This window comes from Salmo trutta, chromosome 10 (genome assembly GCF_901001165.1).
Source record: "Salmo trutta chromosome 10, fSalTru1.1, whole genome shotgun sequence".
Classification (NCBI taxonomy): domain Eukaryota; kingdom Metazoa; phylum Chordata; class Actinopteri; order Salmoniformes; family Salmonidae; genus Salmo; species Salmo trutta.
Window position 1 is genome coordinate 8992210 of NC_042966.1, and position 17725 is coordinate 9009934.

General features: G+C 45.4%; 1 protein-coding gene and 1 pseudogene across 2 annotated transcripts in view; one reads left to right on the top strand and one right to left on the bottom strand.

Moving 5' to 3' along the window:
• Nucleotides 1-17725, top strand: part of LOC115201054 (thyroid hormone receptor alpha-like) — a 205932-nt gene that overhangs the window by 60238 nt on the left and 127969 nt on the right. The gene's annotated exons all lie outside the window — the stretch shown is intronic.
• Nucleotides 3407-3456, bottom strand: LOC115201798 (uncharacterized; annotated as a pseudogene).

Here is a 17725-nt window from a genome sequence, read left to right on the forward strand (position 1 = left end):
GCAGCTCCGTCTTGCCGAGGTTCAGCTTGAGGTGGTGATCCGTCATCCACACTGATATGTCTGCCAGACATGCAGAGATGCGATTCGCCACCTGGTTGTCAGAAGGGGGAAAGGAGAAGATTAATTGTGTGTCGTCTGCATAGCAATGATAGGAGAGACCGTGTGAGGATATGACAGAGCCAAGTGACTTGGTGTATAGCGAGAATAGGAGAGGGCCTAGAACAGAGCCCAGGGGGACACCAGTGGTGAGAGCACGTGGTGCGGAGACAGATTCTCGCCACGCCACCTGGTAGGAGCGACCTGTCAGGTAGGACGCAATCCAAGCGTGGGCCGCGCCGGAGATGCCCAGCTCGGAGAGGGTGGAGAGGAGGATCTGATGGTTCACAGTATCAAATTGTCGTTGTTTTACTGCTTTCCACTCCACATTATTTTCGCTGAAGCCTCAGAAGAGCTTTTTGGTTCGCTGTCCTGCTCACTGTGCTCCCCTCAATGATCTTAAATCAACCGGAGCCTGCAGAGCACCCCGGGCCCCTCTGCTCTGCGGCTGTCACCCCACATGCCAACCTGCATGGGGAAGAGTGTGTTTGTGAGAAAGATTGTTTGTGTAAGTGTGCGTGTATGAGTATGCAGATACTTGTGTTTCTGTGCGTGCGCACGTTCAGATGTCGGTCTGTCGGGGGGGGGGGGGGGGGGCTGACCAGACAACCTGTTCTGAGGCCTTTTCCCTCCTTCCCTCCTTACCACTGCTTTTCTCTCTTTATGACCCCCCTCTGTGTTTATCGGTCTTTCTGTCTTTCTTCCCGCCATCGATTTCCTAGTGACCACTTTAGATCTGTCCCCCTCCCCGAACCCCCACCTCCCTATGAGTCATCCTCTACTATTCTTTCTAGTGGTGTACTGGTGAGCTCACCTGTGTGTGTGTGTGTGTGTGTGTGTGTGTGTGTGTCTTTTCTGCGGAAGGGTTTACATTTATGGGGTGGGCTGGGGAATGTTGGTATGTGCGTCTGCGTGTGTGTGTGATTTGGAGGCTTCCTCTAGTACAGTAACCCTCTCTTCTCCACTCCCCTCTCTAACTGCCCTGCCTCTGGCCTTGTCCCTACATCCTGCTCTGTCTTCCACTGGAGACGAGAGAGAGGAAGAAAAACGACAGAGTGGAAAAATGTGTTATACAGATGTTGTCTGTGGATCAATGCTTTTGTTGAACAGAGGATCACACTCCTCCTCCTCCTCTTCCCCCTGGCCTGTCTGCTTCTATTTTTATCCTCTACCTCCACATGACCCTTCCGTCTGATTTCCTCTCTCTCTCTCTCTCTCTCTCTCTCTCTCTCTCTCTCTGCTACCACTAATTTGTTCTTTTGAATTAAAGAGACCTTGCTTAATGGCACTTAGGACCAGCAGACCTTGCTTAGCCCTTTAAAATCAGCTGTCATTATACTGTACATGTCAATTGACAAAGCCCTAATGGATTCATTATTATCTGTTTACACAGTGGTTATATATACTACAGGTCCCAATGAGGAGGTTCGCATGCATTTTGAGGGCTTTTGTGTATGTGTGTGTGTGTGTGTGTGTGTGTGTGTGTGTGTGTGTGCGCGCGCTAGGTCTGACCCCGTTTAGTTGACTGGTTGATTGTTTGGTCGATAGGCTGTCGGTCGACCAAGATTTTATTTTGTCGAGCAGTGGCAAATATGTCCCCATAAAATAGGGCACACAAGACACCAGGGGGGGGGGGCACACCACCACTATCACCCAGTAGTACAATTACCATTAATTCCCATCATTTCTAATCTACAATGTTTGTTTGGTTATGGTCATTTTCTGTTAATGCATTCAATATATTATTATTCCAGTCTTACAGTTGTCATTGCAGGAGTGGACACGTTGTTTGCAGAGCGCACAACCTAAGCTACACTTGTGAGAAAAAAGTTTGGGTTTATTTTATTCCATTTCCAAGTTTTAAAAAAAAAACAATTAATTAATTGTGTTTTGTTTGGAGCGCTCCTGTAAATCTCAAGGACACGCACCTGATTACGCATATAGAAATAGGATTAGTCTACCTGGCCTGCGCGCAAATGTAGGCCTGCCTATAACTGTGCCCCTCTGGGAATCTGATACTATTTCTGATTGTCTGAAGTGAAAATCACTGTGGAGCTTCTCAAAGTCATTTTTTTCCCTTTGCCTCAAACAGCAAGTAAACAAAGTCTGTTTTTTACATCCATTGAGAATGACAATAGTTCCTCGACGTAGCCTATTGGAAAAATCTTTACAGCACTCTCCCTTTCGCTTATCAGTCAGCATGAAAGAGGGAAAAAATGTCATAAAATAGGCCCTCCTGTTTACTTCTTATCCCTTGCGCAAAATAGCCTACAGCTGTGTCTGTTTTTATTTGTTGGCTTGACGTAGGCTATTTTTACATATTGGCAATGGCAATATAATTTACTTTTAGATTTTGTATCGTTCGTCATTTAGAATTTTGATTAAGCACGACATTGATTTTGAGATACGAAGACTTATTTAGAAATGAAAATGTTCCATGAAAACGTGCATGTGAAAATCATAACTGGCACACAGATCAGAAGAAGTGGTAGGATAACTTGGCACTCCAAATGGAAAAGGTTGCCGACCGCTGGTGTAGCCCATTACCAACTTCAGGAGCATAATGGCAGCAGCGAAGGCTGTCTTTCTTACCCTCCATCGATTTCCAAGTGGCCACTTTTGATCGAACCCCCACCTCCCTATGAGTCATCCTATACTATTCTTTCTATTGGCGCACTGGTGAGCTCATCCGTGTCCGGTGTCCTGTGTGTGAGTGTGTGTGTGTGTGTGTCTTTTCTGCGGAAGGGTTGACATTCATGGGGTGGGCTGGGGCTGGGGATTGTTGGTGTGTGAGCATCTGTTTGTGTGGAGGCTTCCTGTAGTACAGTACCCCTCTCTGTTCCACTCCCCTCTCTAGCTGCCCTGCCTCTGGTCTTGTCTCTGCATCCTGCTCTCTATTGCACTGGAGATGAGAGAGAGAGGGAGAAAAAAGACAAATCAGAGTGGGAAAATGTGTTATACAGACGTTGTCTGTGGAGCAATGCTTTTGTTGAACAGAGGATCACACTCCTCCTCCTCTTCCCCCTGACCTGTCTGCTTCTATTTCTATCCTCTACCGCCGCATGACCCTTCCGTCCGACCCTTTCCTCTTTGTCTCTCACTATCTCTCTCTATCTATCTCTCTGTCTCTCCACTAATTTGTTATTTTGAATGAGTTTTTACAGTTTACTTTAGTATAAATACTGTAGTAAAAGAAAAAGAGTAGTCATTGCTGTAGTGTTTTTGTAGACTGTAGTATACAGTAGTATTTACTGTAGTATTTACTACACTTTTAGTTTTATTACCTTTGACTTAGAAGGGGGGTGGTGGGGGGGGTCTCCTTGAGGAAACCTACTGGAGAAATACTAAAAGAGTACATTTTCCATAACCCGTAGGTAGGTAGGACTGGATTCTGAGCAGACAGTAGGAGAATCATTTTTGGTTCCAGGTAAAACCCTTTCCACAGAGGGATCTATGCGGAGCCCAAAATGAGTTGTGCCTAGAAACAAAAATGGTTCTCTTAAGGGGACAGCTGAAGAACCCTTTTGGAATCCTTTTTCTTAAGAGTGTATGTAAGTGCTGTTCATTGACTACAGTTCAGCATTCAACACTATTGTTCCCTCCGAGCTCATCATCAAGGTCAGAGCCCTGGGTCTGGACACTACCCTCTGCCACTTGATCCTGGACTTTCTGACAGGCAGACCACAGGCTGGGAGGGATTGTCAACAACCCCTCCTCCATACTGACTCTTAACACAGGTGCCCTCAAGAGGTGTGTTCCGTTCACCCACGACTGCATGGCTTGGGGGAACAATTTTGGGCTCCATGCATGACACCAACTCCATCATAAAGTTTGCTGATGACAGCATGGTTGTAGGCCTGATAAATCCTGTTGAGGACAGACGTTCCGCTGGCACCCTCTGCCAGACCGGGTCCTTTCCAAATACTACCGCTGATCAATCGAGAGCAAGGCCCTCCAGATGGCCCAGTACATCACTGGGGCCGTGTTCCCACCCATCCAGGACATCTACTTGAATTGGTTCCTGAGGAAGTCTCGCAGCATCAACAAGGACCCCACACACCCCAGCCACGAGCTGTCCGCTCCCTTACTGTTGGGAAGATGGTATTGGAGCATGAAAGTGGTCCAAGGCACTGGCATCGCAGTTGCTAGCTGTGCCACTAGAGATTCTGGGTTCGAGTCCAGGCTCTGACACAGCCGGCCGCAACCAGGAGACCCATGGCCCTGCGTCGTCCGAGTTAGTGGAGGGTTTGGCCGGCAGGGATGTCCTTGTCCCATCGCGCACTAGTGACACCTGTGGCTGGCCGGGCGCACTGCACGCTGACATGGTCGCCAGGTGTACGGTGTTTCCGCCGACACATTGGTGCGGCTGGCTTCCGGGTTAAGTGGGCATTTTGTCAAGAAGCAGTGCGGCTTGTTTGGGTTGTGTTTATGGAGGACGCATGGCTCTCGACCTTTGCCTCTCCCGAGTCTGTATGGGAGTTGCAGCGATGAGACAAGACTGTAACTACCAATTGGATACCACGAAATTGGGGATAAAGGTATTGGAGCATGAGGTCTCCCACATGAAAAATATTATATGGTGTGTACTATGGTAGGAATACTATAGTATTCACTGTAGTATACTGTAGAATACTGTAGTATTTACAGTTTACTTTAGTATAAATACTGTAGTAAAAGAAAAAGAGTAGTATATACTATAGTCATTACTGTAGTGTTTTTGCGGCTTGTATTATACGGTAGTATTTACTGTATTTACTAAAGTGTTTTTGTTTTATTATCTTTGACATAGAAGGGGGAGCGGGGGGGGGTCTCCTTGAGGAAACCTAAATACTAAAAGACCACATTTTCCATAACCTGTAGGTAGGTAGGACTCGAATCTGAACAGACAGTTTGGAGCTTCTGCTCTTTTATAAAACCTGGAGCAAACACAATAAATGGTCTATACTTGGCATGTTGGTTTCTCAGTTACGGGTGCCACAAATTGGGATATGGGAGAGGGGAATGGGCAGGATAAATGCAAATTAAATACTGTAGTATTTACTATAGTTTAAAAAATAGTGTTTTTGCAGACATTTCGGTAGTATTTACTACAGTGTTTTTTGCTGGAAAATACTGTAGTATTTACTATAGTATTCTACAGTATACTAACAATATATATACTAAGTACAACACATGATCAAAGGACACTACAGTGTGTAGTATAGAATTCTGCAGTATACAACAGAATTCTATATTAAGTACTGTAGATTTCTATAGTAAACTGTAGCATTTCAAATTTTACATTTGAGTCATTTAGCAGACGCTCTTATCCAGAGCAACTTAGTGAGTGCATTCATCTTAAGATAGCTAGGTGGGACAACCACATATCTCAGTCATAGTTCCAATCAGCAAACTCAGTGCTAGTGGGTGGGTTAGTTAGTAGTGAGGAGGGGGTGCAGGGGAGGGGGATTGCTATGGGGTTATTTTAGATAATCTTTGAAGAGGTAGGGTTTCAGATGTTTTTAGAAGACGGGCAGGGACTCTGCTGTCCTAGCATCAGGGGCAAGATGGTTCCACTATTGGGATGCCAGGACAGAGAAGAGATTTGACTGGGTTGAGCTACCCTCCTGTAGGGGTGGAAGGGCCAAGAAACCAGAGGTGGCAGAACGGAGTACTTGGGTTGGGGTGTAGGGTTTGAGCATAACCTGAATGTAGGGAGGGGTGCCTCCTCTTGCTGCTCCTTAGGCAAGTACAGTCGTGGCCAAAGGTTTTGAGAATGACACAAATATTAATTTTCACAGTTTGCTGCTTCAGTGTATTTAGATATTTTTTGTCAGATATTACAATGGAATACTGAAGTATAATTACAAGCATTTCATAAGTGTCAAAAGATTTTGTTAACAATTACATGAAGTTGATGCAAAGAGTCAATATTTGCAGTGTTGACCCTTCTTTTTCAAGACCTCTGCAATCCGCCCTGGCATGCTGTCAATTAACTTCTGGGCCACATCCTGACTGATGGCAGCCCATTCTTGCATAATCAATGCTTGGAGTTTGTCAGAATTTGTGGGGTTTTGTTTGTCCACCCGCCTCTTGAGGATTGACCACAAGTTCTCAATGGGATTAAGGTCTGGGGAGTTTCCTGGCCATGGACCCAAAATATCGATGTTTTGTTCCCCGAGCCACTTAGTTATTACTTATGCCTTATGGCAAGGTGCTCCATCATGCTGGAAAATGCATTGTTCGTCACCAAACTGTTCCTGGATGGTTGGGAGAAGTTGCTCTCGGAGGATGTGTTGGTACCATTCTTTATTCATGGCTGTGTTTTTAGGCAAAATTGTGAGTGAGCCCACTCCCTTGGCTGAGAAGCAACCCCACACATGAATGGTCTCAGGATGCTTTACTGTTGGCATGACACAGGACTGATGGTAGCGCTCACCTTGTCTTCTCCGGACAAGCTATTTTCCGGATGCCCCAAACAATGGGAAAGGGGATTCATCAGAGAAAATGACTTTCTTGGGTGCCTTGAAGCCTTCTTCACAATAATTGAACCGCTCTCCTTGAAGTTCTTGATGATCCGATAAATGGTTGATTTAGGTGCAATCTTACTGGCAGCAATATCCTTGCCTGTGAAGCCCTTTTTATGCAAAGCAATGATGACGGCATGTGTTTCCGTCCAGGTAACCATGGTTGACAGAGGAAGAACAATGATTCCAAGCACCACCCTCCTTTTGAAGCTTCCAGTCTGTTATTCGAACTCAATCAGCATGACAGAGTCATCTCCAGACTTGTCTTCGTCAACACTCACACCTGTGTTAACGAGAGAATCACTGACATGATGTCAGCTGGTCCTTTTGTGGCAGGGCTGAAATGCAGTGGAAATGTTTTTGGGGGATTCAGTTCATTTGCATGGCAAAGAGGGACTTTGCAATTAATTGCAATTCATCTGATCACACTTTATAACATTCTGGAGTATATGCAAATTGCCATCATAGAAACTGAGGGAGCAGACTTTGTGAAAATTAATATTTGTGTCATTCTCAAAACTTTTGGCCACAACTGTACTATGGTCTTGTAGTAGATGCGAGCTTCGACTGGAAGCCAGTGGCGTGTGCTGTGGAGTGTGCTGACATCCATGTTGAGATATCTGCAAGGCACTCAGAGATGCGTGTCACCACCTGGGTGTCAGAAGGGGGGAAGGAGAGAAGTAGTTGAGTGTCATCCGCATAGCAGTGATAGGAGAGACCATGAGAGGATATGATGGAGCCAAGTGACTTGACATATAGAGAGAAGAGGAGAGGGCCTAGAACCGAGCCCTGGGGGACACCAGTAGTGACGGCATGTAGTGCAGACACAGATCCTCTCCACGCCATCTGGAAGGAGCGGCCTGCCAGGTAGGATGCAATCCAAGAGTGTGCAGAGCCTGAGACGCCCAGCCCTGAGAGGGTGGAGAGGAGGATCTGATGATTCACGGTGTCAAAGGCAGCGGATAGATCTAGGAGGAGGAGAACCGAGGAGAGAGTCAGCTTTGCCAGAGCACAGAGCCTCTGAGACACAGAGGAGAGTGGTTTCGGTTAAGTGACCCATCTGGTTAGGGTCAAGAAGATCATTCTGAGAGAGATAATGAGAGAGTTGGTCAGAGACAACATGCGCAAGTGTTGAAAAAAAAGAAGGGACACCGGTTTGTAGTTTTGGACGTCAGAGTGTTGGTTCCTTGAGGAGGGGAGCAACTTTGGCCATTTTGAAGTCAGAGGGGACGCAGCCAGTGGTCAGGGATGAGTTGATGAGGGAAGTGAGGAATAAGAGAGGGTCTCCAGAGATTTCCTGGAGAAGGGAGGAGGGATGGGGTAGAGGGAGCAGGTTGTTGGGTGGCCAGACACCACTAGTCAGAGGATTTATTCTGGAGGGAGAGGGGGGAAAGAGGTCAAGGCGTAGGGTAGTTCTGTGTGAGTGGGACCAGTGGACTCAATAGGCTGAGGGAATGAGGAGCGGCTGTCAACCTTATTTTCAAAGTGGTTGACAAAGTCGTCAGCAGAGAGGGAGGAGGGAGAGAAAGGAAATGAAGGTTTAAAAGAGGGAGGAGAAGGTAGTTGTCAAGGATCCCCCCGGTACTGCTGCTCATTCCGTTCACTATCTCCGGAGGTCTACGTCACCGGCCTTCTAGGCGTCACTGAACTGGATCATAACCGCCAACCCCGGACTGTCTTGTCTCATTACGCACACCTGTTTCCTATTCCCCCTGATTAGTATGTGTATAATTTTTCCCTCTGTTCCCCATTGTCCTTATCGATTATTGTTCCATGTCCGTTGGTCTTGTGAGTACCTGTGCTCTGTTGTATCGGCTTCCGTGCTACGCTTACTGTACATTGTATTACGGTTTACATACCGTGTTAGTGTGCACTTGTTATTACTTGTCTCGTCCTGTGTATTTATTAGAGGTTTACTCCTCGCTGTTTTGTCTGGGTTACATCCCTCCCTGTGTTATTTATTTATTTATATATATATATATATATACACGTGTTTGTTTTGGGCTTCGTCCCTGTCATTTTCATGGCGTACTCTATTTTGGTTAGGGGGGAAAAAAATGATCTCCTATCATTATAAAACGTGACAGTGGCAAAGAGTTTTCTAGGGTTAGAGGCAGAAATGTTCAATTTAGAGTGATAGAAAGTGGCTGTGGCAGCGGATACAGAGGAATAGAAAGGTAAAGAGGAGGGATTGAAAGGATGATAGGTCTGGAAGTTTTGTTTTCTTCCATTTTTGCACAGCTGCCCACAGCCCCCCGTTCAGGGAGCTCTCAGTGAGTCACTCAGTCACTGAGGGGGGGGGGGAGTCAGCCGGAAGAAAAGGGGACAGCGAGAGTCATAGGATGCAGAAAGGGTGGAGAGTAGGGTCGAAGAGGCCAAAAAAAAAGGAGACAGCTTGGTAGAAGGATTTTCCAGAAGGGAGAGATGATAGGATAGAAGAAGATGGAGTAGTGGGCGAGCGAGAGCGACGATTGCGACGGCGCATAACCATCTGGGTAGAGGCTGAATGGGTAGGGTTGGAGGAGTGGGAGAGAGAAAATGAAACAAAGTAGTGATCCGAGGCCTGAAGGGGGGTTGCACTGAGATTAGTAGGCGAACACCATCTAGTAAAGTTGAGGTCAAGTGCATTGCCTGCCTTGTGAGTGGGAGGGGACGGGAAAGGGTGAGGTCAAAAGAGGACCTGGCAATGGAATGTAAATGATATCATTATATTACACTGCCTTGGATGGTATTGCATCAGATGGTCATACCACGTGGGTGTTTTTATGTCTCACAGCTACTATTTATTGTGTGTCCTTTTGGACCTGCTTTTTGGGATAACATATGTCTTCGGGATGTCCACCTTGCCATCTCTACCTAATGCTCTGGGTCATAAAGTCTTATTGTGTAAAAGCAAAACATATCTTAACGCGCGTTACTGCGTCTGTTGACAAATGGATGATTATGAAATGTCTTCCAGCCAAGAAACTAGGCCTGTTTTAAACTGCTAGTGTCTCATATCAGTTTGGCCTAAACTTATCACTGTTTTGTTTTTACAGTAGGACATTCCTGTTAGGCTAATAACTTGACACGACTCATCAGGCCATGCATTACACCGGGACAAAGCAGGCATCATCGAGAAGGCATCATCGAGAAGGTATCATCGAGAGGTCAACGGAAAATGTAACCACTTTATCACTGATTTCGTCGCCGCTCTCGTATACATGCCACCTCTCCGATTCAAAGTGCCACTTACAATTACTCCCCAAGGAGTGCCTCCTAAATACCCGACTCACAGATTGTTCTGCTGTTGGAGACACCCGATCTCCTGCTACACTGTAGCTCATGTGTTTCACCATCAATAATGTACAGTCTATGGCTGCAGGCCTGAGTGTCAGGGACCATCTTGGCTCTTGCGGCTCTGCATTCACATGGGGGTGACTGTAAAGAGACACTCTGCCTGTGCGGAGTGGCTCCCTCCTTGCGCATGTTTGGTCTGCACGATCGGCTACATTGGCGGGCTGCCAGCAGCGGGAGTTTAACAGAACCTGTCACAGGATCCATTATCCCACACAGCACAGCTATATAACGGTGGGAGGTACTCGCCCCCTGCCCCCCCCCCCCCACTCCCACCTCCCCCTCCCTCCCCTAACCCACTCCATGCCTTGTTTTGGGACAGTTACTAAGGGAACCATGGTTTGGGGAGACTGCCAATGTGAACGCTGTGCCGTCATCCGCATGCTTGTTCCCCTGCCAGCACTACTTGATTGTTGTTGTGGTTATCCGGTGTGGAGGGAAAGAGGAAGGGAGGGAAGAGAAATTAGCTTGACTTAATGATGAACTTAGGCGAGATCAGCTGGGGAATTTTGGCTACCGTGCCTTCGCCAGGACTGACCAGTACAGACAGTGGAGAAATGATTCACTCAGCCGCTGCTTCTCCAGTTGAATATCTATCTCAATCAATCTCCATGCCAGTGTACCTGCATATCTACATCATTGTTATCTCTAGTAAATGTTTTCTTTTTGTTCTGCTTTCATTAGACACAGACGGCTTGTTTGAAATGCATTGGTGGTAAACCGATCTTTTAACAATGCACACCTGCCCATTGCCAAGAAGGCAGTTAGTACATATTTCCCAATTCCCAAAACAACACCTGATTCAGTCAAAACCCCATTCATTTAATAACATCCCTCTTAGATGATTAGGCTCCGGCTCTCACCGTGCTATAGTTTATTACTGGGCTTTTACATGTTTGGAACAGCATTGCCTTTCCAGTCAGTCACTGGGTGCAGTAACAGCTTATTTTTTAGAACCAATGGCTGCTCAACGGCAGGTTCACGTGTGGACAGGCCAGGTGCAGTATTCCACTGTACTGTAGCTCTATCCCGTTATGATTTATTAGCTGCTGCCCGGTGAGCAGAAAGGTAGAAGTAATCAGGTCTTGTGAAGGCAGTGTAAGCCTGTGTACTCTTGTTGTCATAAGTCTGACTCCCTTCAGCCGAGCCTTCCGGCGAAACATCTATTAAAACATGGAGAAAGACAGGGGGCTAGGCTAGGTTAACCTATGCTAGGCCTAGCTCTGTACTGTAGCCTTAGCCATCTTAGCAAATATTTATTGTAATTGTAGCGAGCAGTTTTGTGGCTTCTAGGAATACCTAGGTGACCTTTACCTTTTAGGGATCACCGGTTACCCTTTAGCCACCTCAGCTTTTGTTTATGATGTACCCTATTTGTCGAGAGCTGTCATTAACCTAGTGTGTTTTTTTAGCCCTCGAACTGGATTAGCCTTGAACTCCTCATACATGAGATGTTATTGGCTCTGGGGGGGTCTGTAAACAGACAATCTTTCAGTCTCATGGCCCTGCCTGCTACCAACGCTCCGAATGTTGGCTCTCTTTCAACGCCCCCTACTCCCTCCATCCCTCAACTCCTTCTCCCTATCACACATGCTAAAGGCTAAAGGAGGCCATAACCCCACCAACGATCTGAAAGACAAAGGCAGGCTTGTGACTTTAACCGATAAAGCCCCCTCTGTTCATGGTAGAGATCCATTGGTGTCGCCTCTCCACAAGGACAATGCCTTTAAACATTAGAGCACATAGGCAGCGGCCGTTCCCCCTTCTAGTGGACTGGGTCTGGGCCAGAGAAACAAACAGCCTGGCAGGCAGACAGGCCTGCCAAAGAGAGACACATTACCCCAGGGCCTGGCAATGTACTGCAGTACCATGTCATGGTAAGTAAATCGTGTACATTACACACAAACATACACACATACGCTCAGATTAGCAGATAAACGTACACACGCGCTCACAGATGCGCTTACACAGCGCACGCACACACACACACACACACACACACACACACACACACACACACACACACACACACACACACACACACACACACACACACACACACACACACACACACACACACACAGGGTGGCTAGCAGCGGGATTGGAGCTGAGCTAAGACAAATAAGGGTGTGTCCATGTCTTTTCTCCCATGTTTCTGGAAGGAAATGATACTATTATTACATGTCATCTTAATGGGAGCATTAATCATCAAGCACGTCAGCTAATTTTGCCATGCGGCCTTTAATATAATGAACACAGAGAATATATCTCAGCAGCAGCAGCGACAGGCCCTCACCCTAACTATGAAGAACAGAACGTCTGTGTCTACAGGGCAGGGTTTCTGTTAACGCGGCGCCTGACACTTGACCGGCAGCATTCGAATTTATGCAGCGGTTGCGTAACCTGATTAGGGCGTCCACCCACGGTTCTCAGAAGGACAGAGATGACAGACATCACATTTAGTTTATGGTACTTCATCTTAACAGAACATGCAACTCAGAACGCAAGTGGCGTGCGTCATTCTTGCCGAATTCCGATGAGCAATTTGAAGATGTCCATAAGGCTAGGGGAAGCTAAGCTAAGCTATTGAATTAAGTTGCTAAAATGATATAGCCTAATTAGCTTACTCCGGTCTATACAGAAATAAATCCTTCAAAAGAGGCTACTAAACCAGAAAGCGTGATTCGGCCACTGATGATCATTTGGTAACCTGCTTTCGGAAGAGCTCGCAATTTGGGCAGAGCGCGTGGCAAATACTATACCAAATAGATGATTGTTAAGTTGCGACTGTCATTGAAAAGCAGAGAGACCCAGCCAGGCATATCGCAATATTTAAAAATACAATCGCGGGAAAAACAATTTAGAAAACAAATGGTTATTGCTGTAAAGAAAAGACAATGAAGAGACTCCAATCTGTCTTTTTAGTTATAAAAAATCTCTACTTAATTGAGCAATCTTATTGGTACCAGCGGAGAACATCGGCCCTATCAAATCAAATTCCCAGTGAGTGTGCATATTCACTGTCTTTATCATTGGGTCAGTGCCACTTTTGTTTGTTTTTTGGACAATAATTTCCTCCTCCAGGTTAGATGGACATCATATTGTATTTGTGTCTCCCCTTTTCATAATATATGTATCAGACAACGTTGTTTGTATTGATCTGTTTGTCAGTGTCAGCACAGTAGGCTACCCTGTAATTGTTGTCGTATTAAAAATGATTCTGCTAATATCCCCATTCATATAAAGTGTAGTATGTCAATCTACAGTCCCCCATAGTAGAAAAGTGTACCTATTCTATTGGTCAGCTTGTAGTTCTGTGCGAGAAATAAATATCTTATTCCAAACAGACTCTGGGACAGTTGTGGGACGATAGATCCCAAATTCATAAAACCCATAGGCCTAGACTACATCCCAAAAAACATTAAAAAGCAATGAGGCTCATGCAACAGATCAGAACGTTTAGCATAAAATGTTGATAAACTATTATTTCCTCACTTTATAAGTGCAGCAATGCGCACAAGGCAGTAGGCTACTTGCAAATGTCCATTCCATAATGCAATTAGTGGGAAAACACCATTGTGAGAGATGAAAATATCAGTTAGAAATTTAGAAACGGGGGAGATCTAAAGATGCAACTAGTATGGTGTAACGGCTGTCGTAGAGAGGGGACCAAAGCGCAGCGTGTTGATTGCTCTTGATGAATATTTATTATAACTCAGAACACTAAAGAAAAAATGACAAAGAGAAAACGAAAGCGCACAGTTCTGTCAGGTACAGAAAACTAAACAGAAGACAACTACCCACAAACACAGGTGGAAAAAAAACCCTGCTTAAGTATGATCTCTAATTAGAGACAACGAGGACCAGCTGCCTGTAATTGGAGATCATCCCAAAAAACAACAACATAGAAATAGAAAACTAGAACCTAAACATAGAACTACAAAACATAGAAAAACACAAAACACCCCCGTCACGCCCTGACCTACTCTACCATAGAAAATAACATCTTACTATGGTCAGGACGTGACACATGGGTTGCTAATATGACAAGGGTTGTGCCTTTGGCTACTGGACAATGAATGAAAGTTGATTTGAAAACCAATAGAACATGAGAGAAAAAGGCTACTGTTTCAATGGCATATGGAAGTCTTTATAAAATAATTGCCTGCACGTTTGGTTGGATTTTGCCTTGGCTACTTTGAAGCAAGGTAAGACATGCCTCATAATATGTAGTAAAACGTTCTGGTTTCAAACAATTAAGTAAATGGTTACAAAACGCATACTGCCTCCAGCTCATTGCAAACTGGTGTGTCTTGCTCAAGCCTGCCTTGTTGCCTATGCACTTGAATGGCAAATGGAAAGCGTGCTTCAAATACATTTACTACATTTTTAGCAGACGCTCTTATCCAGAGCGACTTACAGTAGTGAATGCATACATTTCATAAATGTTTTCTCCGTACTGGTCCCCTGTGGGAATCGAACCCACAACTCTGGTGTTGCAAACCCCATGCTCTACCAATTGAGCCACATGGGACCAATTACCAGCTGAGAAATAAAAATAGAAGCTCTTTATAATTGTGGCCATTGTTTATTTTTTTACACACGATTTCCTTTATAACTGTTGTGCAATGATTGGGCTTATTAAAGCACGTTTCACTCCAGCAGCAACAAACAGCTGTTTGAGCTGTATCGGCAGCTCTCACGCTACATCGACTGGTATTTGAATCAATGAATAGGCTAAAATCCATTATTTTGCTATGGGAATGTTTTTTTCTCCTGGATAATTGGCCGGTGCAATTTTATTTAACAGCTTAAAACATTTTTTAAAAATCCCAAAAAAGGTCTATTACCGGCTAATGGAAACCCTGCTATAGGGTATGGACTCCCCACCCTCCAAAACGGAGGTATATCTTATTTTCCTATTTCTTTCCCCTAGTTTTCTTCCTTTCTTTATCTCTTTCTCTCTCTTTCTCCATCTCTCTCCATCTCTCTGTCTCTCTCTTTGTTCTGATTTCTTCAGGCTGGGTCATAGGGTACTGATAGCGCTCACGCTCTCTTTTCCTCTTTCTCTCTCCCCATCTCACCCTTTCCCCTTCTCTCCCTCTCAGAGTGTCTGCAGAGGGCATGCGACTTCACATGGAGGGGCCAGAAAGAGAGCGAGACAGCACACATACCTACAGCACTGCTGCTCACTCTGTACTAAAACCTACACCCTTGCACATACAGAAAGACACACACTGACAAATCCATGGAGAGGAGCACATTGAGCTATGCCCAAGCAGACACACAGTCTCTTTTTTAGTACATCTCCCACCCACAAACAGCTCCCAAATCCTCTTTGCGCCTCAATGGATTTGTGTGTGTGTGTGTGTGTGTGTGTGTGTGTGTGCCCATCTGCTTCGGCCTGTCAGTGGGAATCAGATGTGATTGTGTGAGGAGGAGGGTATGCTGGGCATTTGGGGATGTGCTCTCTCTCTCTCCTCTAGGGGTGTGCTATAAATCACTATTGTTGCTTTCTCTTATGTCACTGTTGTTTTAATGGGGCCAATCAATATCTCTGAACGGGACATCAGTGGAACCAGACGGTCTTGACGAGCGCTAGCTCTCTAGGGAGACATTGGCTGTCTGTGTGTTGTATGTGTGTCAGGTGTGTGTGTGCTCGTATAAATAGACCAACAACAAAAAAAATCTATTCCAACAAAGCCGTTGTGCTATTTCTGATGCTAACTCTATTAATAGAACTTTGGTCGCGTCATCAACTCTTTTAGATGTTGACAGATGCTACGACATGTCTGTCTATCAATATGACCTCACGCGGAAAATGTGCGCCAGAACGTGGATGTATTATGTCGTGTTTATCTCGTTTCAAACCAAGCTCTCCAATGGAATGAATGGACGTTCGAGTCTTGAACTATTCATGCGGTGGAATCAAAGATCAAAGTTGTGGTATTCCGACTTGTCTTCCAGCTTTTATGCTGTGACTGTGAACTCGGAGGGCCCGTGTTTTAATGACATGGCAGCGCATAGCAGCTGTCTTCTTTAATTATGGAGGAGTGAATTCTTGGCCTCACGGCTCGTTCCCCTTCCTTTCCCTTCTTTCCCATTTTGATACTCCTCCGTTCCTCTTCTTTTCAACACCGACTTCATACAGCCCCTTGATTTCCTCCCCTGTCCTGCACGGACTAATCCCTGAATTTCATGTGTTACGTCCTCTAAGCAGCTCTGAATGGGCCAGGATGGGCGCCAGGCACTAATCGCGTTCAGCCCCCGATGCTAGCTCTTTGCCCCTGGTCTCTGGTGTAACAATGTGAATGGATGCTGTTCGGCCTGTATCACACCCCAGCTGTTGCCAGGCACCTGTTGCCCCCCCCCCCCCTGTGGAAACCATATTGAAACCATGTTGAAAGAGATGCACCATGTTGAATGAGACGCACCATGTTGAAAGAGGCACGCGAGATAGACAGCGACATAGGTATTCACTAATGCACCATGTTGAAAGAGACACGCAAGATGGACATGGGACTGGGAAGTGACTGGGTCTTGATATGTGTTCTACTGTAACTATAACGGCTTGGGGGCTTACTGTATGCCTCACACCCAGCGAGCTGTGATCGGGCTTGACGTGGGGGGGGGGGCACAGTGGTGAATATTGGGAAGGGCACAGAGATGGCTGTCATGAGGGTGGGCTGCCCATCCCAATAAAAGGTTCCTAACATGGCAGGACAGGGTTAATGGGGCTTAAAGCATTCTCGCATTCACGGGACCTGACCTTACTGGTAAGAGAGGCTTAGACGGGACACGGTGTTCCTAGAAACCAATGTGGGTCCTTTGGCATGTGTGTCACCAGGCCTAGCCGATGCTCTCCAGTCCAGATTGTTTAACTGGTTTAATTATCCATTACTAAGGGCTCTATTTTAACAAACCTAACACAATGGTAAATCTAAGTCCAGGCAGGAGCGCTATAGGTTTAGGGGTGTGTCAGAAATATTTTTGCTATTTTCACTCTTACGATTATTGGCGCACTTGCTAGCGTTGGCTGGGATTTGATGAATAAACAAGTTGTGGGTGTGTCGAGGCTTGGCCCCTCACTGGCCAATCAGAAAGGGCTCCATGGCGAAATATGTGGTTGCTTCAAGTTGTGTATTTCTGGTCTTTTATGTATTTCCTTGGAATCAACTCCAATTTCAATGGTAGTCCGTTCTAGTTTGTTAAATGGCTTACAGAAACAAAATAAAAAAATGTAGACCTATCTTTTCTAAATATGTTAAGTTGAACCCATTTGCAGTCCACATTGTTCTAAGTAACTGCATAGCTTCAATCGCATTCACATTGATATAGGGGCTAGGCCTACTGTAAATTGCATTATGGTTGAGTATGGACATGCCAAACATTGTCAATAAGCAAGATTAAATTCATTATTGATAATGCCTAAAAAGAGAACGAATAATTTGAATGAAATTCTAAACTAAACTACAACTTGTTTTACGTAGGCTATGTCACACTTACAGGCACCATAATTTATCCCGTGGCCATATAATATTATCAAATGTATTTATAGCCCTTCTTAGATCAGCTGATATCTCAAAGTGCTGTACAGAAACCCAGCCTAAAACCCCAAACAGCAAGCAATGCAGGTGTTGAAGCACGGTGGCTAGGAACTCTCTAGAAAGGCCAAAACCTAGGAAGAAACCTAGAGAGGAACCAAATGTATGAAATGTATGTATTCACTACTGTAAGTTGCTCTGGATAAGAGTGTCTGCTAAATGACTAAAATGTAAGCTGTTCAA